Source organism: Leopardus geoffroyi, chromosome B1 (assembly GCF_018350155.1).
Source record: "Leopardus geoffroyi isolate Oge1 chromosome B1, O.geoffroyi_Oge1_pat1.0, whole genome shotgun sequence".
Lineage (NCBI taxonomy): Eukaryota > Metazoa > Chordata > Mammalia > Carnivora > Felidae > Leopardus > Leopardus geoffroyi.
This window is the reverse complement of record NC_059327.1, coordinates 188,804,453-188,828,513: the sequence shown is the minus strand read 5'-3', so window position 1 is coordinate 188,828,513 and position 24,061 is coordinate 188,804,453. Positions and strand designations below refer to the sequence as shown.

The 24,061-nt window shown below is 38.2% G+C and overlaps 1 protein-coding gene across 3 annotated transcripts in view; it reads right to left on the bottom strand.

Annotated features, from left to right (window-relative positions):
- Positions 1 to 24,061, bottom strand: part of KCNIP4 (potassium voltage-gated channel interacting protein 4) — a 1,166,197-nt gene that overhangs the window by 542,289 nt on the left and 599,847 nt on the right. The gene's annotated exons all lie outside the window — the stretch shown is intronic.

Below are 24,061 nucleotides of genomic sequence, written 5' to 3'. Positions count from 1 at the left end.
GCCTTATGCTAGGACTCGATTTGAGTCATTGTGAACTAATATTCTCACTTGAATAATACCTATCATACTGTGTCAAAGCCTGAGTATAACAAACTAATAAATATCCCTAATATTTGTAAATTTTAGAGTTTAGCAGTTATCTTATGCATTAGCCCATCGCTATTCGATATGACAAAATATATACTTCTTTACAATGTGTACTTCCTATGCTTGTTTTTTTTTAATTGATTTAGATAAATTTAGAGCCAGAAAAAGTTTGAGAACAACAACCAAAAAATCAGAAACAAAACTTTGGCGTTTCTGTCTTTATCTTGCACAATCATTTCATTCCCCTTCCACCCCATTACTGCCCATATAGATCAGGCCTATGTTAAAATACAGAATTTAAAAACAAAAACAAAAACAAAAACAAAAACAAGAGTTAGAAAGCATCTCAGAAAGCCAATTCATAGATGAGGGCCAAGAAAGAGCACGGAAGGGCAGACAAAAGCAGGACACGGTAGAATTCAGGTGTCCCTACCTACTGGTTGGCTTTTAAGGCAACGTAGTGTAATGGTTCAGAGTTTGGACTCCAGAGCCAGAATGCCTAGATCACATGTATTACCCTTTTTAGCTGTGCAACCTTGGACAAGTTACTTAACATCTCCATGCCTTAATCTGCTCATCTGTATAAAAGGTGATGATGATAGCATCTTTCTCCTGGGACTGTTGAGGGACTTAATGAGTAACACTTCCAGAACAGAGAGAGTGTTCAATCACTACCAGTTCTTATTTTTATCACAAGTCTCTCCACGCTCGATTCATACCACACAGGGTTGCCAAAGTAGTCACTCTAGGATGTGGCCCTCATCTTATCATTCCCTTAATCAAACACCTTCCATGGGATTAGTTGCCTACTGAAAAGCAGTCCAAGTTCTTTTGAACAGCATCCTGGTCCTTCTATGATCTGAGACCAGCTGGAAAATCGCACCTCATGGGCACTACTTCTGTATATCACCCTACCTGACAGCTCAGCTCCCTTCTCCCAAACTCACTCTGAGCTTCTCCATCTCCAGCCTTTGTTCAAAACACGGCATCTATCTGGAAAGTCCTTTCTCTGCCTGTCAAGTTACTAAAACTCTCCCAGAAAACTTCAAGCAGAATTGTAGGAAAGTTCTTCCTTTTTTGTGTGTTTTTACAGTACCTTTTCCTCTTATGATACGTTATATTACAGTCGAGCACACATCTTCACAATTTAAGAGTAAGCTTCTAGAAGGCAGAAATCATGCCTTCTTTACCTTTATGTTCCTAACATGCCTCTGTGGAAGGCACTTGATAGTTCACAGACATATGGAATGGAATAGATACATGTTGGATAACAACAGTCACCATTAATTGGGTAATTACCATATACCAGATCCTTTACATACATTGCTTTTCCCTCTTAGCCACTTGGAAAACAGGCATAATTAGATAAGATTTATAGAGAAGCACTACGCCTCAGAGAGTTTAAATAGCAGGCTCAAGGTCATACCACTGGTGAGTAATAGGACCAAGATTCAAACTCTGATCGTTCAACTCAAAGCCCAATATTTTTTTTCCCATTATTCTACACAGCTTTAAACCAATTAAAAACCCAAACATCGGCACAAATAGTTGTCAGCCCAGAAATGCAGGTTGTACCCAAAATGATCCTTGCAAACTATTCTGTGGCATTCTAATTAATCCACCAGCCCCTATAACTTTGCAACATAAGAAGTTTCCAAACTAGTAGTTAAGTGAATTCCGGGACCCTTCTTCCTGCTTTTTCACAGGATTATTATTACTTAAACATATATCACCTCTGGTCTCCAGAGGGGCTTGTTCTATGTTTTTTCTACCCAAGGGAACCCAGTAGAGCCCTTCAGCTTGCCCTGTAAATGAGAGCCAATGATCAGGTCCTTTATGTTCATATTTAAAATTGATGTCCTTGGGGCGCCTGGGTGGCGCAGTCGGTTAAGCGTCCGACTTCAGCCAGGTCACGATCTCGCGGTCCGTGAGTTCGAGCCCCGCGTCAGGCTCTGGGCTGATGGCTCAGAGCCTGGAGCCTGCTTCCGATTCTGTGTCTCCCTCTCTCTCTGCCCCTCCCCCGTTCATGCTCTGTCTCTCTCTGTCCCAAAAATAAATAAACGTTGAAAAAAAAAATAAAAATAAAAAAAAATAAAATTGATGTCCTGGCAACAAAATCAAAACTACACACGTGGCATTACATCAGACTGAAAAGCTGCTGCACCAAAAAGGAAACCATCAACACATGAAAAGGCAACCAACATAATGGGAGAAAATATTTGCAAATCATATATCTGATAAAGGGTTAATATCTCAAAAATGTAAGAAAGTCATACAACTAAATAGCAAAAGAAAGAGAAGAAAGATAGAAAAAAAACCAAATAACTTGATTAAAAAAATGGGTAAAAGTCCTGAATAGACATTTTTCCAAAGGAGACATACAGATGATCAACAGGCACATGAAAAGATGCTCAACATCATTAATTACCAGGCAAATGCAAAGGAAGACTTCAGTGAGGTATTACCTTACACCCGTTAGGACAGGCATTATCAAAACGATAAAAGATAACAAGTGTTGGCAAGGATGTGGAGAAAAGAGAACTTTTGTGCACCATCTGTGGGAATCTAATTGGTGGTGCCATGACAGAAAACAGTATGAAATTTCTTCTAAAAATTAAGAATAGAATCACCACATAATTCAGCAATCCCTGTTTTTGGGTACATATCCAAGGGAAATGTAATCAGTTCATCAGCACCTGCACTCTCATGTTCATTGCATCATTACTCACGATAGCCAAGACATGGCAACAACCTAAGTGTCTGTTGATGGATGAATGGAGAAAATGTGATAAGCACACATACACGCGCGCGCGCGCGCACACACACACACACACACACACACACACACTTTGCCAAGCACTGAGCTAAGCACATTGGCTGTCCTGCCCTCACAACAACTACTTGAAGAAGATCCAGATTTCATTGTCACAGATGAAGAAACAGAGCCTTGGGAAGAGTTGGTACATTGTTCCACGTCCCAAAGCATCAGAAACCATTCAGGCTGTAGCTGTATACTGACTTTCAGGACCTTCCCCATGGGAAAGACTTGACAGCAACCAGGTATATACACTAAGAACTTGATAAATGCTTCCCTTCACTAACATATAAACATCACTGAGGTAAGTAGCCAACACTTTATTAGGAGCTTTGAAAAGACTGCTTGCCCTTCCTGGATTGATGCAATTTTAGATGCAAGTGCCCCAGCCCTGAGAGTGGAGTGGGGAGGGATGGAGATGATGCAGAAGTGAGAGAAGGGAATGCTGGCATGACGATTTGCCAAAAGCTTCTGCATGGCATTCTCTCAAGAAACTAATGAGGAGGGTGAGAGGCAGATTCAGTCTCACTGCTTGAAAGAGGGTTCAACAAAACAACGTTGGGGAGTCGCTCAATGTCTACTGTCACATGAAGATTTCCTTGGCCTGGCCCCAGAAAAATAAACACACTTAATTAGAGACACTTTTGCACTTCAGAGCATATCACTAAAGTGCAGTTTATTCAAAATCACCAGTTCCTGGCAGAAATGAACCCATTTCTGCTTTGTTTTCTGCAATATGTCTTTTGGAAGGAAAACAATGTTTCCTTCTAAAATGAGAGATGAGGCTGCCCTTTTGTGAACTAAGGCAGAGAAGCAAGAGATTCTGCTTATTTGTGTTTTTTATTATTGTAGGTTGGGGATGGTATTAACCGGAGGGAAAGGGGAGAAAGGCTTCTCCATACCCTAGTCTCAGAGCCTCAATTAGTTGGCCTGGTCAAAACTAAACTTCATTCCATTTATTTCTGATATTTGTCATTTATTTATTTGTTAGATTTTTGGTCTAGGTACCATACAAGGGTGTATGGGCAATAGAAATCCTCTCCCCTGTCTTTGCAAAGCTTAAAAATCTACTAAAACAAAATTTAGATGATAATAACTAATATTGTTAGGAAAATCTATTTGACACAGAACAGTGAACTAAGCTCTTTATATGAATTCTTTCACAGCATCCTCATATACACCCTATGAGATGGGTGCCATTTTTGTTTCCATTTTACAAGAGGACATTGAGGAACAGAGGGTTTAGTAGATCATACCAGGAAATATCCAACCCAGGATTTAAACTCAGGGCTGACCCCAGAGATCATAATCAGATAGTGTTTTAAGTATAAATGTAAATAAATAAAATCCATGGCAGCATCTGGTGGAAGCATTTAAGCCAATATGGAAAGTACCACTTAGGTTTGAGTGGCAGTGGGAGGTTGGAGAATGGAACCGAGATCAACTTTACTGCACAGGGCTTACACCATACACATATTAGGTGGTGACTTTTTTTTTTCTTTTCCACAGCAAGGGCAGTCTGCATTGCATGACCCCTGGGGAATAAGACTAGTCTTGGCAGAGAACTTGCCCAGAGCCTGGAAAATACTCAAAGCTAGCCATTTCACTTGTCCCAATGCCCTCATGACATTTCTTCTCTCAGTTTGCAGGCCATCTCCCATTCTGACATGCAAAATGAGCACCCTTTGCCTGCCTCTAACTCATTTCCCTTCCTAGGCAGTTATTTGATCCACAAGAAGCCTGGCTAAATCCTGTGACTGAGTGAATAGGGAGGATATTTGGATTTTCAAAATGAGCTGAAGTAAAACCAAGCAGCAAGGCATCAAATGAGGAATTTATTTCAGTAATAATGTGAAGGAATAATGACCCACATTCATGGAAGTGGAAGGATAATGCAGTGGTTAGGAGCATGCTTGAGTTCAAATCCCAATTTTGCCATTTTAGAGCTCCATGACTTTGGGCAACTTGCTGAGATGATTCATGCAAAGCACTCAGGACAGACACTGGCACATTGTAAATGCTCAATAAATGGTACCTATTATTGTTAATATTTATTGAGTCCTTGTCACATATCAAGTACTGTTCTTTTTTTTTAATTTTTTAAAAAAATGTTAATTTATTTTTGAGAGAGAGACAGAGTACAAGCAGGGGAGGGACAGAGAGAGAGTGGGAGACACAGAAACCAAAGCAGATTCCAGGCTCTGAGTTGTTCTCAGCACAGACCAGACACCGGGCTCAGACTCAGGAACTGTGAGATCATGACCTGAGCTGAAGTCCAACGTTTAACCCACTGAGCCACCCAGGATCCCCTCAAGTACTGTTCTAATTGCTTTCCGTGAATTATCTCAATAAATCCACAGAACAACTTAATTAGCTAAATACTGTTATTATTTCTAGCCACTATGTGGATAAGAAGTTGTGAGGTGTCTTCAGGTGAGTTGGGATTCTAAAGAAAACGCACTGCTCACATTCACCCATCAAGATTACCACCAGCTTCACAAGTAATATAGGAATAATTTATCCATTTATAATGAACTTGGCTTTTAAATAACTCTTCTTAAGAAAATTACTATCCAGGTATCCCTGTTGCAAATTATATATATATAATATATAGTTATATATATAAATACACACACACAAATTATACACACACAATATATATAAATACACACACAAATTATATATATATATATATATATATATATATATATATATATATATATATAAATACACACACACACATACATACACACACACAGCATTGAAATAACTTTCCTGGGCACTGGTTTTTGACAACATCTTAGTCACCTTCCCTTCTGGAACACTCCACATAATGAACAGATACAGTGATGTGTCAGTGTATCAACAGACTACAGACTACTCAGGTTCAACTGTGTTTTCTAAGGGTTCTGTCATCTGCTGAGGAAATTCCCCTTCAAGGACATATTCTCCTCCGTCAGCCTCATCAACTCCACCGATGCATCACACTCAACATTCCATGATTAGGCAATATCCTCAGTGGTAAAGAAGCAACATTATACCAGGCTTCACCAGACAACGTTGACCTCAGGATGAACAGCAGAAGCAATCTACTAAGTGGCTGAAGGTAGTTAAAAGGAGGAACAATAGGCAGTGATTCAGAAACACTGTGAAGCTGTACTTTAGCGCATCTTTACAGGACTGAAGGTAAATGGGGGAAGTTGTAAATAGTAGTGATATTATCCAGCAATGGCAAGAAAGAACAGGGAGCTGCTATATGTATATATTAACTGGTGGTGCTCAAAATTTAGCATGCATCAGAATTACTTAGAGATCCTCTTAAAAGTGAATCCTCATGGGGTGCCTGGGTGGCTCATTCAGTTAAGCATCTGACTCCAGCTCAGGTCACGATCTCAGGGTTTCTGAGTTTCAGCTCACATCAGGCTCTGTGCTGACAGCTCAGAGTCTGGAGCCTGCTTCAGATTCTGTGCCTCCCTCTCTCTGCTCCTCTCCCACTTGTGCTTTCTCTCTCTCTCTCTCTCTCCCTCTCTCTCTCTCTCTCTCTCTCTCTCTTTCTCTCAAAAATAATAAACTTAAAAAAAATTAATCCTCAGACTTTCCCCAGAGATTCTGATTTAGTAGGTCTTGGGTACAGCCCATGAATCTCCTTTTCAATCAAACATTTCAATGATTCTAATGCAGGACTTCTCTGGACCACACCATGAGAAACACTGCATTAATCTGCTCACTCTCACCCCGTAAGTAACACAGCCTCCAGGAAGACATTTCCCCAGCTTATTAAAAACTAGCCGCGACTCACACCTTTCACAAATTCGTCATGGTTAAGAATAGATAGGCGCTCCATCAGTTTCTCAAACTTCTCTACAAAATTTGTTCTTCTACCAGAAGTCAGATATTTTTAAATCGTTTGTGAACAGATACACGTTTCCATTCCATGTTGTCAAAGTATTGTTTGATGACTCATTCTCTGAATCCATCGCAAGTTTCTTTCACCAGGGAGCTTCAGATGCAACGTAAATGGGGAGAGGACGATAAACCTTTTCACGCTTCTCTGCGTTGCTACATATCCTAGTTCCTTTCTTCAATCTACCCCTAAACATCCCTCTTTTAGCTCCAAATGCAGGCACCTAAGTAAGGGACAAGACTGAGACACAGTCATCTTAATAACCCAGCAAAGTGAAATAAATAGCAATTGATGGATGCCGATGTTCGGAAGCGTGAAGCTGATTTAGATAAAGTAGATATTTTAGTTGGAAATCTAATAAAAAAACAAAACAGCAGCCACATGGAGCCTCTTCCCATAACTCCACTGTGGATAATCTTTATCTAGATCAATACTGTAAAGTAACAAAAGACACAAACTTGTCTGATGCTTAACTCATTTATAAAGAAATTATCTAAGTCTCAGATAACTGAAACAGGGTTATTTATGTGATCATTAAACCCAGGGCAATTTCTACAGATTTTAGCCCTGCTTAACGGAAATCTTAGCGGAGATACATATTTAGCCAGATTTCATTCCAAATATTATTCCTTCCAACAAATTATTCCTCATTACAGTTGATATGTTGTATTTCCTCACAGTAATAGAGTATAAAAATGGTTTGTCATTTTCTTTCTCTGCACCAAAGAAATAAAAATAATGAAAAATAATACACAACAATTTCCTTGACAATTATTCATGTTACTTTTATGTTGTAGTTTAATTACTAAAAACTCCAACTTAATTACTTTTTAATAACCTTGTTTTTCAAAAAGAATATTTCAAATACAATAGCCATAATATTTATATCATGCTAGAACCAAATTTTGCGCAATAATCAAGTGTATATTTCATGTGAAATACACATACAGACTTGCCATTAGTAGGACCACACTGAAAAGAAAAATTATCATCAACGTAATGGATACATAGCTTCTTAAATAACAAAATGGCCTCAAAGAATGAAAGATTAACTTTTATAGATAACTGAATGCACACTATATTAAACGTATATATAGCCATCAACAGATTAAAACTTTTTTGAAGGGTCATCAAAACAAGTCAGTCAAGGGGTGCCTGGGTGGCTCAGTGGGTTAAGCTCTCCAGACTTGATCTCAAGGTCTTAAGATCAAGCCTTTGGGCACTGTGCTGAGCTGCCCCTTCCCAACTTGTACCCCTGCGCACGTGTGCGTGCGTGTGCATACAACCTCTCTCTTTCTAAGAAAAAAAAAAGTCAGTCAAGCAATACCTGCTGGTTTTGAGGACAGCACCTCTCTGAACTGTGCCATTAGTACATGCATGTAGTAGGTTTCCACTGCTGAATGGTTAATGATTACAAACTGACTTAGACCAAGACAAATTTATATCTCACAGTTCTATGGATGAAGAGTCTGATCATGGGTTATCTGAGCCCTCTACTCGAGCTTAAATTAAAGTTTAAGCTGAGGCTATGATCACACCTGAGGCTCTGTTGGGATCTGCTTTGAGACCACTGGTTGCTCACAGAATTCATTTCCTTGTGGATGCATGACTGAGGTCCCTGTTTTCTTGCTAGCTGTAGGAAAGGGACCACTCTCAGCCCCCAGAAACTGCTTTTGGTTCTTTGCTCTCTCTACAACATGGCAATTTGCTCTGTCACCACTAGTGGGAAAATCTCTCTTATGTTTCAAATCTTGCTGACCTCTTTTCAAGGATTACTCGGTTAGATTAGGCTCACCTGTGATAGTCCCTCTTAGGATGACAAAATTCTGTTAATCCTCTTCCTCTTCTGACTTATCCACAATCTACATTGTTGTCAGAGTGATAGAAGCATGTTATTCTCTGGCTTTGATTTTCAGTAGTATGTCACTGACTACAGAATGGAATCCCCAAACCATAGCAAGGCCTACAAAGTCCCTCCCAACCTTCTGAGGAGCTCTCCCACCTCATCTCCAGACATATTTTCTTCACGCTCTGTGTTCAAGTCATGATGAACTATTGCTGTCGCCAAACTCTCAGGCCGGTTTCTCTAATCCCTCCCTTTTCCTTCTGAGAAATTCTTTTCCATCATTTAAGAATCAGCTTAAATGTTTTCACCTGAGTGGGGTCTCTCACAAGTCCCTTCCTCAACAAGATTGATCCCCTTCTTCTTTCTGCTTTGTACTTAATTATGATCCTTTCAAGGTTTATGAGCTGGTTGACATAACTATCTCCTCTATGAAACTATGAGTGCTTGAGAGGAGGGATCATATCTATCCTCCTGTACTCAGTACTTATTCATGTGCTTGGGATACATTAGTTGATCAGTAAAAGTTATAGCAAAGAAAGGAGGATAGGAGGAGAGGAAGGAAAGAAGGAAGAAACAAATGGTATGCTACCTGTAGGGAAGGATTTAAGCCACATGCATAAGCCTCCAACAAAGAATCACCATATCTAGAACCCCACTGTTAATGATTTAATTTTTTCACATTAAGTATTCCAGGTGTCCTAAAAAGAACTTAAATGGCAGAAAAAAATTAATCTCTAACACCTTGGCATGAAAAGAGTTTCATTCATCACATCTGTGCAGGAAAAGTGAGACCACTGGAAACCTGACAACTTGATGCCTGATGACACTAATGCATGAAGAAGGAGATATTTTAAGAACCAGTCTCTTAGCAAGTATGAAGCTCATCCAATGGAATAGCTAGGCAAATTGGAAAATTCGGAGTGATTCTAAAACCATCCAGAGGTTTAAGACAATCACTGATCCACAAAATTGTGCCTTTTCCCCTGTTTTCTATTACATTTTTACTGTATTGAACATTCAAATTTGTTTTCTTGAAATAATTATTTACTGGCCACTACCCTCACTTCATTGATGCAGCCTCCCAAACTTTTAAAGCAACTCTATAGTGGTCAGCTTCTGAACTGTGAATGACTAGCTTTCATATATTCCCTTTCTTTAGGACCCCCCCACCCCCCGCGGCTTCATGTGGTACTCTCCAGGGTAACATCAGTTTGCTCTTGTGATCTGTGCAGGCCTTCACTCTTTGTGGATGGCCAACCATTCCGGAGACACTGGAAAGGTGGCTCAGGCTTCTTGTGGGATGGAAATGTTTGTCATAAGCAAGAAGAAAAATTTGCATCTGATCTATGTACTGAGTATTCACACTGCTTTTACAATATCTTGAATTTGGTCAAACTCAATTCAGATGCCAACAGTCTCTTTTTCATAATTTTTAAACCCTAATGATTTTAACATAAAATTAATCAACACATTTTTATTAATGAGCATGTGAGTCATTCTGATTATTTAACATATAACCATAAAAATATACTTGCTATTCAGTGACAAAAAACCACTTTTAATCATTTTTATATGACTCTTTTTCCTTTGGAAGGAAAACACACACACACACACACACACACACACTAATATTCATGGAAGAAATCAAATAGGAAAATAAATATTTCCATCAACCAGGTTTTTTTAACAATTAGATAATTTCAACAACCTGATAAATAAGCAAACATCCATTCTTATTATACATATAAAGTGAAAGCTCTAACTATAAAAGATATCAAGTAAGTGCCGGTATGTGTGAGTATTCACTGTCAGGACTTGTGAATCCAATGGCGCCTCTACCCTTCAAAGAAGCCGTGTTGGGAAGTTATGCAGTGCTTCTAATGATGCTGCCCTTGCTCAAATATTTGGAACTCCCCTTTGGGGAATTCCCTTTAAATTCTGGCTGCCATCAGGCCCAAACCTTTCAATCCTCTGCATCAGTGAAAATGAGAACAGATGGCATTTTTAGAGCCATATCTTATTAGCAAGCTTTTCTGTAAATGGCGGGTGGCTCCCATGGTGGATGCCTGTGGGCCTTGGAGATGTGATGAGCATCTTGGCAGCTGCTTGAGCTTCACATGGTAGCTTCTTTGTCTCACCTCACCATGAACATCATATGTGGCTACCATCAACCATGGGCTCCTGAAGCTTGCTGTGGTTGGCCAAGTTTCTACCTGCAGATTGTTCTGTGTGTGTTTAATCAATAGAACCTGGAGTCTTCCTGAACCTTACATGTATCCTCACTGCCATCAGTATGAAAAATAACTCAAGCTTTATCCAACTCACAGGAAGGCATAACCTCTTTTCATAACATTTTGACTACTTTATGTCTTATAAACAGCATCACCAAAAAGGAAGATATGCAAGAGACGTAAAAGGACACAGAGGGCAACTTGGCTATTTTTCATTGGCTTACACAAATGTTTGCTAGGAAAGAAGGTTGAAATGCATGGTTAGAAGAAGCCTTTTGTGTTATCATTGAACTTCAATTATGTACTACCCATGCCTACATTACCTGGGGTAATTAGAAGTTCACAGCATCATTGTGAGTCAGGGTGATCCTAATAATTTCTTGCTACCCAGGGTAGAAATGAGCCTCTACAATTCTATTCTACTTGGAAAAGGCATCTTACATTCATCATTCACTTAAGCTCCTGACTTTGAAAGTTTGAAATGGGATTTTGAAAAGGTCATTTTTCTATATATTTTATCAGTTATTTGCTTTTATATTTCTTGAGACTTATGCATTGTGTATCAAAGTACTTTGTTACTGTTGTAGCACCAAATAGTGGAAGAAAAAAAAATGACACATTCTTCTGTGACTTTTTTTCTTTCTAAAACCCTGTTACTTTTGTACTGCTCCCTGATATGTGTCCTTAGTAACTGCAAGTTTATACATGAACTTGGGATTCATTTTCTGAAAGAGTCTGGGCATAAAGAGGAGCTTATTTTTCTCTTCATGTAGATAATCCTGTAATTTTATAAGGTTAGCAAAAAACCTTCACAGGGTTATATTTTTCCTGGACATCAGAAATATGAAGAGTCACTCAATCAGGAATTGTTTAGGAAAAAAAAATATGTATACATATATATATATATGCATGTATATACATATACTTGTATACGTGTGTGTTCATATATATATATATATATATATATATATATATATATATATACACATACATACATATGTATGTGTGTGTGTGTATATATATATATATATATATATATATATATATATATATATATATATCTGCTTTCAGAGCAAAGCCCACTTCAGATCCTGTCTACCCCTCTCTCTGCCCCTCATGTTCTCTTACTCTCTCTTTCTCAAAAATAAGTAAATGTTTAAAAAAAATGAACTCTGAAATATTATGAATTTGATAATGGCTGTGCACACCTGGGAAGAATGAGGCACAACTCCAAGTAGATGGCATACCAGAGCAATTTGAAGACAGAATTGATAAGTCAGAAAAAAACTTCATTAAAATACATTCACAGAGGTACATATTCTAATGCGGTACTCAGGGCCTGCTCTATTCACAGGCAAAAGGAGGAAAATCAAAACAAAAGTCTAAGGGTCCAAGGCCGACTGGCTTCCCAGGATCTACCAGGCACTGTTCATTCTTTGCACTTTCGGACTGGCTTCCGTTATAGCTTTGATATCCTGGTTCTATTTACATGTAGCTGCATCAGTCATAGGTGAAGTAAAGGGGGATACAAGGTGCAGAAAGCCAACAGACCGACGTAGGATATAGTGTGGAATGAGCCTTGTCTGAAGCCACACCGTGATTTCATGATACAGTTGTAACTAGTTTTTCTCTTATATCTAAATCCACTGTTTACCTCTAATACCTGCCTCTCAATTGCCAGATTTTTCTTTCTGTTTAGGAAATCCCCAAATGCTGACTGCCTCCCTGGATCTCTGGAGATTGCCTTCTCCTCAATGCCCCACTGTGGTATTCCAGCTATTTACCCAATAATGAGCCTCATGGCCTCTTACAAAATTTGCTTGAATCACCTAGTAACCTGTTAATTATCAGTGCACAGGAGACAGTCATGTCCCCATCAAGGCGAACTCTTTAATGTCCATGGTGAAGTCAGACAAGCACTGTCTTCTACCATGTACCTAGGCATAACCAGATACACATAGGCACACAAATATCAGTTAAAAGTCTGTGTCACAGCCATCCGCCCAGTTCCAGTGGAAAAAAGTGTTGCTTTTTTCAAGAATGATTGTGTCATATTAATGGATAGCAAAATCAACTTAATGAGTTCATGATCCTCAATTTAGAATTGAGTACACTAGGAAAGAAAATTGAATCCTTGTCTTAGATAGGATACATAAATCTTCAGAAGTAGAATGGGTCAGTAGTATCTTGTGAAATTCTTTTCTAATTGTTTTCATGTGTGTTCTGGGTCATGCTAAAAAATACACTTCTTATTGTAGTTCATGATCAAATAGTTCTATAAGCCATATATTAGAGCTCTTGGAGAGCAAGGCGCTGTATCTACAAAACACCTTAATGAGATTACAAATTTGTGACCTGAGATGGATCACACATTAAACCAGTCCTTCCTTATAGACACAGTGACAAATGCAATTTCATCTGATAAGCTTGTTATTTTCAAGAAAGCAGATAAGCAGAACTCCAAAGGAATGGGAATCTAAATGAGTACATTTTGATGTCAAGATAAATAAATAATAAAGCCTGTGTATGAACAGTACACTGGGCTAGTTTCAGCCTGGAGGTGCCTAAGTAGGCAGGGGCTAACATAATTAGGGCACCTGGAGCCTGGAGGAATGACATGCTGAGACCAGAGGGAGGGACTTGGCAAAGGGTGCTGAGCATGTGCAATGACTCCACTGTTAATGAGTCACGTTCAACAGCACTGGTAAAGAACAATGATCACAGTACCTTATATCTGTCCATATGCTCACATTTTTCAGAGCATTGTCACACATGTTATTTTATTCTCATGAGAAGGACTGGAACTTGGATGAAATAAATGAGGCGCACTTTCAGGGGGTACTCATTCCTCAGGGTCCTGCAAGTGCTCTGCGCACTTTGCTCACCTCACACTGGTCCAGGATCTTTTCATGAGAACAAACATTATTAATTCTGTGTTAGATATTAGGAACTCTAGTCACACAGAATTTAAGTGCACGTGTCACAAACAGCATTGAATCTGGGTTTAAACCCTTGTCCCCCTGCCTCCTGGGAAAAGGTGCATTTTTTAAATCTACTTCAGACAACCTCAGTAAAGACTTTTCTGCATGAATTTGCAAAGCAATCAATTGGCAAGACGAAGAACCATACTATACTTGTTTGTCATGAAATGTTTGTTCAGAGGAAAAGAAATGGCAAAATTCAGCCAGTGAGGTTTCAGCCCCAATTGGAGTCCTGTGTTAAATTTGAGGCATTTCCATTCCAGAAAGGTGAAGACAAATTGGGAACCATTTAGGGAAATAATAAAAGTAAAAAAAAAAAAAAAGATTAGGGAAAAGAAAGGTTTGATTTATGAGGCCAGATTAAAGGAGATACATGCATATTATTTGGCTAACCGACAACCAGTGGATAGGATAAGAATCTACAAATATTGGGAGGATAAAAATATGGGTGATACAGGACTTCTAAGTACATACTAGGCAGAACTAGCAGGAATGGACAGGAAGAAAATGTGAAACTGTAGACAATAAGAAGAGGGGTTTTTGCAAAAGGATTCATTAAGTTAAGGAGTAAAACATAAAGGAGGGAGGAGAAGGGAAGAAGAATAAAAACAGCACAGGAGTATGAGGAAGAAAAAAAAACAAGGGATAAAGGAGGAAGGAGGCAAGGAAGGAAGAAGGGAGTGAAAGAAGTAGGGTAAGAGAAGGAAACAAGGAGGGATGGATGGGTGGATGGATGGATGGATGGATGGATGGATGATGGCTGGAAGAAAGTAATGAAGGATTGAATGGAGGAAGGAAGGAAGAAAGGAATGATGGATAGATGAATGATGTTTGGAAGGAAGAAATGAAGAACTGGAATGGAGGAATGGAGAAAGGAAGGAAGCAAGAAATGAAGGGTAGAAGGAAGGATAGAAGGAATAAAGGAAGGATAGCAAGACATTTCAAATCCGCCATTGTATGTATTTCTCTATAAAATACACCAGCAATATTGATAATTGTTTTTTGGGTAGACTTTTTTTAATACAAAACTCAGTCATGCAAGAATTTTAATATATAAATGGGTATTGGTGATTTCCCACATATAGAATCCACACAGTGTAAGGAAACCTTCTGTAAAACAGCTCTGTTTGGTGTGAGTGAGAGAGGGTACCAAAAAAAGAAGAAGGAAAAAGAGAAAGAAAGAAGGAACTATGTCTTATTCCACCATATCTAATAACAGGAAATTAAAAAATAGATTCCTGGCAGGTCTCAGGCAGAATGCACATCTCCCCAGAAACCTGAGCCAGTTGAGAAGATGGCATCGGTACTCTACCTCAGGGGAGAAGGCTGCCACTAAATCAAAAGGAGACAGTAATGGGGAGTTAAAGTCGCTGTGCAAAGCCATTACTGCTATTAAATTCAGGGCCTGGGCACAGGGAACTTGGCAACCTTTGGCTAGCTTGCTACACATAACAGTTACTGTAATTGAAATTGAATTATAACACTACCCTGGCACATATCCTCCTTTAAAAATCCAACACATAATAATGCTACTAAAATAAAGACCTCTGGAAACAACCTATAGTCCAATTGCCTCTTTGTAGCTGGCACCTGCCTTCTTATGGAGTCCTTCATGCTTCCTCCCTCTACTGTAGACTGGTCAAAGTCCGGTGAAAAAGGTGAATCACAAGGTTCACATGTGGCAGTTGCGTGCCAAACACTGTGCCAGCCCTACCCCCTTTATAACCTCCTATGAGGTAGAGACTCATACCCTCCGTGTCACAGATTAAAATATTCTGAGGTCAAAGAGGTGAAGTCATGTTGTCTAAATCAATTAGATAAAGTATGAGAAACAGCCAGGAATAAATATAATTCCAGTCAGCTTATACTCAGTGTTTCCATCATACCTAACACTCAGCAAGTTGCCTGATGCATAACCCATAGTAAGCACTCAATTAAGATGTGCTAAATTGAACTGGAGGGAATTGATGGTATAATTGAGATCAGGAAAGCATCTCCAACAACTTTGGCCATGAGTTGTTGAAATGCTGCCAGATTTTCACCAACTATTGAATTAGGTCGGAGCCAATTATGTCCGTATCTATAAAATGGCCTTTTTTGAGAACAAAAATCTTTTGCCTTCTTTGTTACTTCCGTTATCACAAAATATGCTAGATTTCCTCCGTGTCATATAAAGTGGGTCTAATATTTGGATAATTTCAAGAGATGCTGAACTTTTGTAAAACAATCCACATAATCACTTCATGTCTTGTACGATATTGTGCTAAGAAATAAGACTGGCAATATCTAGTATATTTGATTTCATAAATATAAAAATGCTGTTTATGTGCTCCTAAGAGAATACTTATACTTGGAAATAGGAGACTCAGTCCCTATACTTACAGAGCTTATAAGTCCACTGGGAGACAAAATATAAATGCATGGGAAGGTAAATAAAATTGAAACAGCCATTTGAGATTTTTCTTTCCAATAGATTTCATTCAACTAATATTTATGGAATGCCTTCTATGTGCCAGAACTTGGACAAAGCATTGCTAATAAAAAAATATTAGTTGGGATCATCTCTCAAGAACCCCACAGGCTAGTGAGGGAGAAAATTTGCTAACACACAGTTATAAAACAACATTAGTGATTTAGAGAAAGCATATGACTCTAAAGAATGCAGAAGGGGAAAGATTTGAATCAGCTGATAGCAAGCCTGAAGGTTTTATCAAGGAAGACTTCCTAAAGGAGACGAGGCCCACAATAGTTCTTGAGCAGTGGATAAGAGTTTTCCAGAAGAAAGAACATTATATGCCAGTCAATGCAGGTATAAAGATAATAGATAACAGAAGAGTATGGCAGATTGTGGTAACAAAGTATTATTCACAAAATTACTCATATTTGATCAGGAGGATGCATAAACACTACCTAAAATTTTTCAATTTTGGAGTTTTTTCAAGTCTGAGTTCAAGGCCATCTCAAGCAGAATGTTAACATCCCAACCAAATATACTGCAAATTTCCCTTCTTCACTGTAGGAGAACTTATTAAAAGCAATGTATTCAAACTACATAAGCTAAAACATGCCTCCTGTTTAGGTTAGCATATCTGAGGGCCGTTATTAACATTTTATAAACCATCTATTATGTAATCTGAGTGTTCAGTAGTGTTCAAGAGCATACCAATTTCTTGCAAACTAACTGTAATTGCTGCAGAGGCATCACGGGACATTTGATTAATACAAAGCTAAGAAGTAAAAATAATTCCTTTTAAGTAAACAATTATAAAAGTGTATAAACTGATCAGCCTGGATATATTACAGAAATTTCTGAATCTGAGTAAGTCATAGAATCTCAGGAATACTGCTGTGAAGTTTTCTTTTGATGTACTGCCTGTAAGAGATACAATAGAATCAAAGTTAAGGAACCACAGACAATAATATTTGTGGCTAGAGAATTCTGATTATAAGAATTCCAGGAATTAAACAGTGACACTATCCACCTTCGTACAAAAATCAACTAGAAAACTGAGCGATGGCATTCATTTTGTCAATTTATAAGGTCAAGGAGGGCTTTAGGTATTAATTCTCTCAAAGTGAAAACAAGGAATAATTTCACCTTCAATCCTAAACAAATTTAACTGGAACCTCATAGAACATACCACATGAATGATTTTCCACAAAAATGTGATGTCCTTAAAGAATAACCACCTCTCTACCTTCCTCTTCCAACATAATCATTGTTGTCATTGAACTTGGTCACTCCTACTTACAATTACCTTTTGCAAATGAATTTTAACAGAATCTCCCTACTCCATCTTCAGCAGTGTCCTTACTTATCCCTATTTCTTTCGTTGCTTTTTGAAAAGAGGCTTTTTTTTTCTGAGCTGCCCCTTGCCCACCACTTCTGGAAGAGCTCAGTTGCTCAGACACCAAAATGGCTAGTTCAGAAAACTAAGACTTGTCTCCTCAAAGTCAAACCTGAATCAGGCACTATAATTAAACTGGGTTAACTCTTGACATGTTCTATGGGCCACTCTCCTGTTGACTTCCCTGTTTCCTCAGTTCCACATAATCTGGCCTGGCTCCTCTGTAAAGCTGTATCCTGTTCCTCCTTGGTAGACAGAGGCTCTCAGTTTGATTCCCTAACACATACTTTGACTGTAGTCTTACTGCTTCTGGCTCCTTCAGCTAAAACCAATATTTAGGCAGGCTTTTCTCTTCCTGAACTCAGTAGTTCATGGTTTTGACTTCACAAGTTCTGCCCAGTGCCATCTTAGAGCAATTTCCTTTAGTGCTCATTTCCCACAAGATGCTTTTTTAAAGTGATTTTTTATTTTCCATCCCTTCCTTTTTTTCTCTCTCTTTCCCTGCTCTCTCTCTCTCTCCTGAACACACAAACATATGCACATTTACCACATTATTAAATATCTATTTATATTGTCTTTAGGAATTTCATATGTAATTACATAGTTTGTATCTCATAACACTATATAAAATCTATACACAAGGAATCTTCCTATTTCCTTTTCCTAGACATTGGAGGCTAATATTGACTGAGTAAAATCTGGGGGCTCATTCACCAATTTATTTATTCAACAGATATTTATTGAGTGCCTGATATGTCCTGAGCCTTCTATTAAGTACTACACTCAACATTCGATTTAGCCACACGATCTATTTCTGTTTCACCTTTTCTGCCATGCACATACCTCTTCCATGGAATACCCTCTATCTTGTTTTCCTAGAAATCTCTATTCATCCTTCATGATTCAACATAAATATCAGGTTTTCCATGAAATATTTTCTAACCTTTAGAAGATAGCCAGTTTCTTCTCCTTAATATCACCCCCAGAATATGGCACTTACCACATTTCATAGTAATTACTTGCTCACCTATCTGTCTTCTCCCAATGAGACTCACTCAGTGAGATGAGATGTGATTTCTACCTCCCTAGTACTTTTAACAATGCGCTGCACATAGTAGGTCCTCAACCAACAGTAAGTATGATAATAACCTTGAGGATCTACATGTATAGGATTTAGTATAAAATCAACATCCTGAAGTTTAGCATTGCTATCCATAAGCAAGCCCAAATCAAGTGATTCCAGGGATCTCTCAACATTTTAAAAGCGATATAGCATTAGTCCAGACCAGTTTAAAGAAGAACAGAATCATAAATAATACATTTGATTGTCCCATCTCCTAAAATGCAACATACTGTAAAACCCATTGGGGACTTATATGATGTCCTCTGTTGCCACAAGACATAGTAGATATTATAAGTTAATTAAGATGGTATACTCTAAGGAGCTGAATCCAAGGATTCTGATTGTTTATTGTTAGCGCTATTTACCTAGTCCCACTTAATTACCTACAACCATTCAACTTTACCACTTTTATGGTAATGATTCCTATTCTATAACTCCAGCTCAGAAGTCCGTGCACTCCAAGTTTCTTCTCCATCTCTGTACAAGTCATCTCCATTGGGATGTCTCACAGACACCTCAACTATGACAGGTCCAAAAGGGAACTCTGTTTTACCCTTAAGTCTCCCCATCACTATGATGGCTCCATCCACTATCTCACATCAGAAACCCAGGCACAGTAACCTTGATGTGATCTTGACTCTGCCTTTCTTCTTTCCACTTTCGTCCAACCCTTAACAAGCCCCGCTGAGTCTTCACCCAAAATAAATCAAACCCTTCTATCCATCCGTTGTAATGAATTGCATTAGTAATGATTCCTATTACTTCTTCTCTTTATTACTGAAACAACTTCCTATCTACCCTCCTGTTTTCTTCTCTTACTCCTTCCAATCTGACGGGATTTCTTGAAATATATATTGCATCATCCTACTCCCTAAAAGAATTCAGCGTTTTTTAATTTTATTTAGAATAAAATTCCAAATCCTTTTATGGCTTATCAAGTACTGACAAGCCCTCCTTTCTAGTTCCTACAATGTGCCAGACTCTGTGATCTTTGAGCTCCCGTAGCGGAAGTTCTTTACCTGCTCAGAGCCTTTGCACATGTTTCTTCCTGAAATGCTCTTCACTCTGACTCTTTCCATTGCTGGTTTCTTCTCAGAATTGTGTTCTCTGTTCAAATAATATTTCAAATAATATCTCCTCAGAGAGAACCTCTCTAACCATGCTATTTAAATAGCCATTCCCTCAACCTTGCAGAAACACAGAATTCTTCAGTTTTTATCTCATTTGATTCTTAACTGTTAACACAATATTACTTCTCTTTTTGGGGGTCATACTTACCTTCCTCCCTAAAATACAAACTTAAAAAAAATTGTTTTAGTGCTTATTTATTATTGAGACCTAGAGAGAGACTGAGCACGAGCATGGGAGGGGCAGAGAAAGGAGGAGACACAGAATCTAAAGCAGGCTCCAGGCTCTGGGCCGTCAGCACAGAGCCCTACGCGGGGCTCAAACTCACAAACTGCGAGATCATGACCTGAGCCGATATCCAACGCTTAACCGACTGAGCCACCCAGGCGCCCCTAAAATATAAACTTTTTTAAGGTAAAGACTCTTGATTCCCTTGCCTGCCACTGTATCCCCAGGAACCAGTATGGAGCAAAACACGTAAAATATTATGTGTTAAACAGCAAATACATTAATAATTAAAAATAGATAAACTCAACGGGCCCTAACCGAGCATCCACTCTCGGCACAGAGGTATATCCACACATTCACACACCACTGATATTCACGATAGCACTGTAAGGCACATAGTCTTATTCTTATTTAACCAACAAGGAAAGTTAACTTTCTCAAAGCGCTTGTAACCGTCTTCAGGTATTAACCTAAATCCCTTAATCCAATTCCAGCGATTTGCTTTGTTTATACTCTATCTCATCAAAATCAAAATCATTGTTTAATTTAAAAACTAGTTTCTACCTCCTGCTGACACATCACCATAAAATTTTGTTCTCCCAGGTAAATGTATATATATTTTTTTAATTGAGGAAACAAGCAAAAAAACATGACAGTATACACTGTCATTGTCTCTTGGAAAACAAACAAAACAAAAACCTCATGGCTAGTAATCTCCCATGTAAGCCCGCAATAGTAAATTAAAGATGTGTTAGAGAAAATGGATCCTTCCAGTCATAAGACTAATGGCTGGTGGCCAAAAGAGAAAGGCAATCACCTGCTTATTCTTTAGTAATTCAGTCCAAAAACCTTGAACATTTTTATACTACTACTTTATCATTTCACTTTAGAAATAAACTTCAGGAAATAATAAGGCATTATATTCCTAAATGTACTAAGACTGTGACAGAAAGGGTTCGTAATACAGCTGCCCACTGTCTGGAGCAAAGCCAGTTCAGGAAAGCAGCCACATAAACTCACCTTTCTGTCATCCAACAAACATTCATAGATCATCTGGATGGCATTGTGGCAAGCAGTGGCATTGTGGTTGAGAATCTAGGCTCTGGAAATCAAGAGTTCAAGTCTCTCCTCAGCTTTGTATGAGCTGTATGACATTGACAAATGGCTCAGTTTCTCATCCTTGAAATAGGGCTGACATTATGACAATCTCATGAGGTTGTGACGAGGAATAAAAGACAAAACGAGTGAAATACCAACGGTGTAGGAAAGATCTCAAGAAATGTTAGTTTTTGTCGCAGAATAATGTGTCCAATGGGGCAAACGTTTAAGGCATCCTGAATCTTGAGAATGTAAGTTTTAGCGGGGGTGGAGAGGGGTAATAGGGTAGTGAGTGGAATGAATGGAGTTAAGTAATTTTTTTTTTCAGGAGAAACTGTGCTCCTTCCACATTTTTTAAAACAACTTTATCGAGGTTTAATTTGCATAATATAATTTATGTGCACCTTGAATGACTTTTAGTAAATTTACAGAATTGCACAACCATTGCCAAAATCCAACATTAGAAAATTCTCATCATCACTAAAAGATCTCTCATGCCCATTTGTAGTCATTACCCTTCACACTCTCAGCCCCAGGCAACCACTAGCCTATTTTCTGTCTCTGTAGATTTGACTGTTCTGGATAGTTCATATAAATTGACTTATACAATATTAGCCTTTTGTGTCTGGCTTTTTCATATCACATAAGGTGGAGGTTCAGCTCTATGATATCATGCATCAGTACTCACTTCCTTTTTACTGCTAAATGGTATTCAATTCTATCAATATACTGCATTTTATTGTTCTATCCCCTAGTTGACTGACATTTGAGTTGTTTCCACTTTTTGACTTCCACATAATGCTACTGTAAGCGTTTGCATACAAGTCTTTTTTTTTTTTTTTTTTTTTTTTACATTTATCTATTGTTGAGAGATAGAGTGCGAGCAGGGGAGGGACAGAAAGAGAAGGAGACACAGAATCTGAAGTAGGCTCCAGGCTCTGTCAGCACAGAGCCCGATGCAGGGCTCGAACCCACAAACTGAGAACATGACCTGAGCCAAAGTCAGACAGTTAACTGACTGAGCCACACAGACGCCCCGCATACAATCTTTTTCTAGACACGTTTTCATTTCTTTTGAGTAGATTCCTATGACTTCCCCTTCTCCACTTTAAGTAAAGGATCTGCCCCTGACGGGATTCCAGTGCAACTAGTTAGGGAGAGGAGAAGAGTTCGAATCCCATCACTAATGACTATTGAATGGTCAGCTCATACAATGAAGTGGAAAAAAGCATGTCAATTTTTGTCTGTTCTTTCTTTTCCTGAGTCTCTTTGTGACCTTGGGAGAGAAATATAACTTTTAATACCTAGGTGTCTCCATTTGTGAACCAAGCATAGCAAATAGATGTTCTTTAAACCGTCTTTTACCTTAAAAGCATATAATACTTTCAGTTACTAGAGAATTTAAAACCAACGCAAAAAAAAAAAAAAAATACACTCAGTAAATCATCTCCCCTGCCTCTGGCATATTCTAGGGCCGGGCACTATGTGGGAGGCCAGCAATAGTTACAAAAAAATGATACAGAAAGTGAAGGATAAAGTATTTGCTTACTATTTTTGCATGTAGGATCCAGGATTCACAAGTTGATACTATAAATATGCCTCTTCTGCTTTTGAGGTTCTCGTGCATATTGCTATATTTCTCTGGCCATATTTTGTTAAGGCAGTTATTTCATTCAAAGTTAACTGGCCATAAAACAAACATCGTTATAACAGAATAGGTAGATTATTTTATCAAACATTTAAAATTATATGAATCTAAGTAACACGCATTACCTTCCAAACAGTCATCTCAGTGACTATACAGTTTTTTTCATTTATTCTGACATTGCTCAGAGCTAGTATCTAGGATATTTCACTTTGGAATTGTCCTCTAAACTAATGGATTAGGCTTTTTTTTTTCGAATTCACTTCAAGCCTTATTATCAAATACTTAACATATAGCAAAAAGTATAAAGAATAATAAAATGAACACACATGCACCAATCACAAAGTTTTAAAATAAATGAGTGCCAGTGCTTTGGAACATACTTATCCCCATGCATATATTTATCCTTCCCTCTCTATATATGTTGGACTAAGTAATATATGGCAATGTCTTTTTTCAGATATACATATATACATATATGATATTGTGCTCAAAGTATTCTTTAGCAACCTGCTGTTTTCACTCAGTATTATGTTATTTACCCACAGTAATATGAATTCTACTTCATCAATATTCACACCGTAGGGCATTACATTAAAAAAAGAAACAAAGCTCAACGATTTATCCTATTTCCTACTGATGCATATTTAGGTGATATCCAATATTTTGCTACCACAAACACTTTACCTATAAATATGTTTATGTCTATCACCTTTGTGCACATTGGAGGGTTTGTCCAGCTTATTTCCTAGGGATAGATTTTCTATATTATGGCAAATTGACATCTTCATCTGTACTATTTATTATTTTCTCCTAAATGTTTGCACCAACATTCATCCTACCTATGAGGGTATAAAATTCTCATTGCTCCACACTCCCCAAAAACTTAGTGTTGTTAAACATTTTAAATTTTGCTGATCACTAACTTGATTTTTAAAAATCAAATTTAATAATCTTTGAGTGTCTCCTCTGGATGCATCACTGTGCTTGGCTCAGTATGGAATGCAGAGCAACAGGTGACAAAATTACACTGAAACTGGAGAAACCTACCATTGAGGCCTCATTCCTGCCACCTTTGAAAACCTGGGCAAGTCCCTTAATCTCTTCTAGCCTCAGTTTCCTCTTTT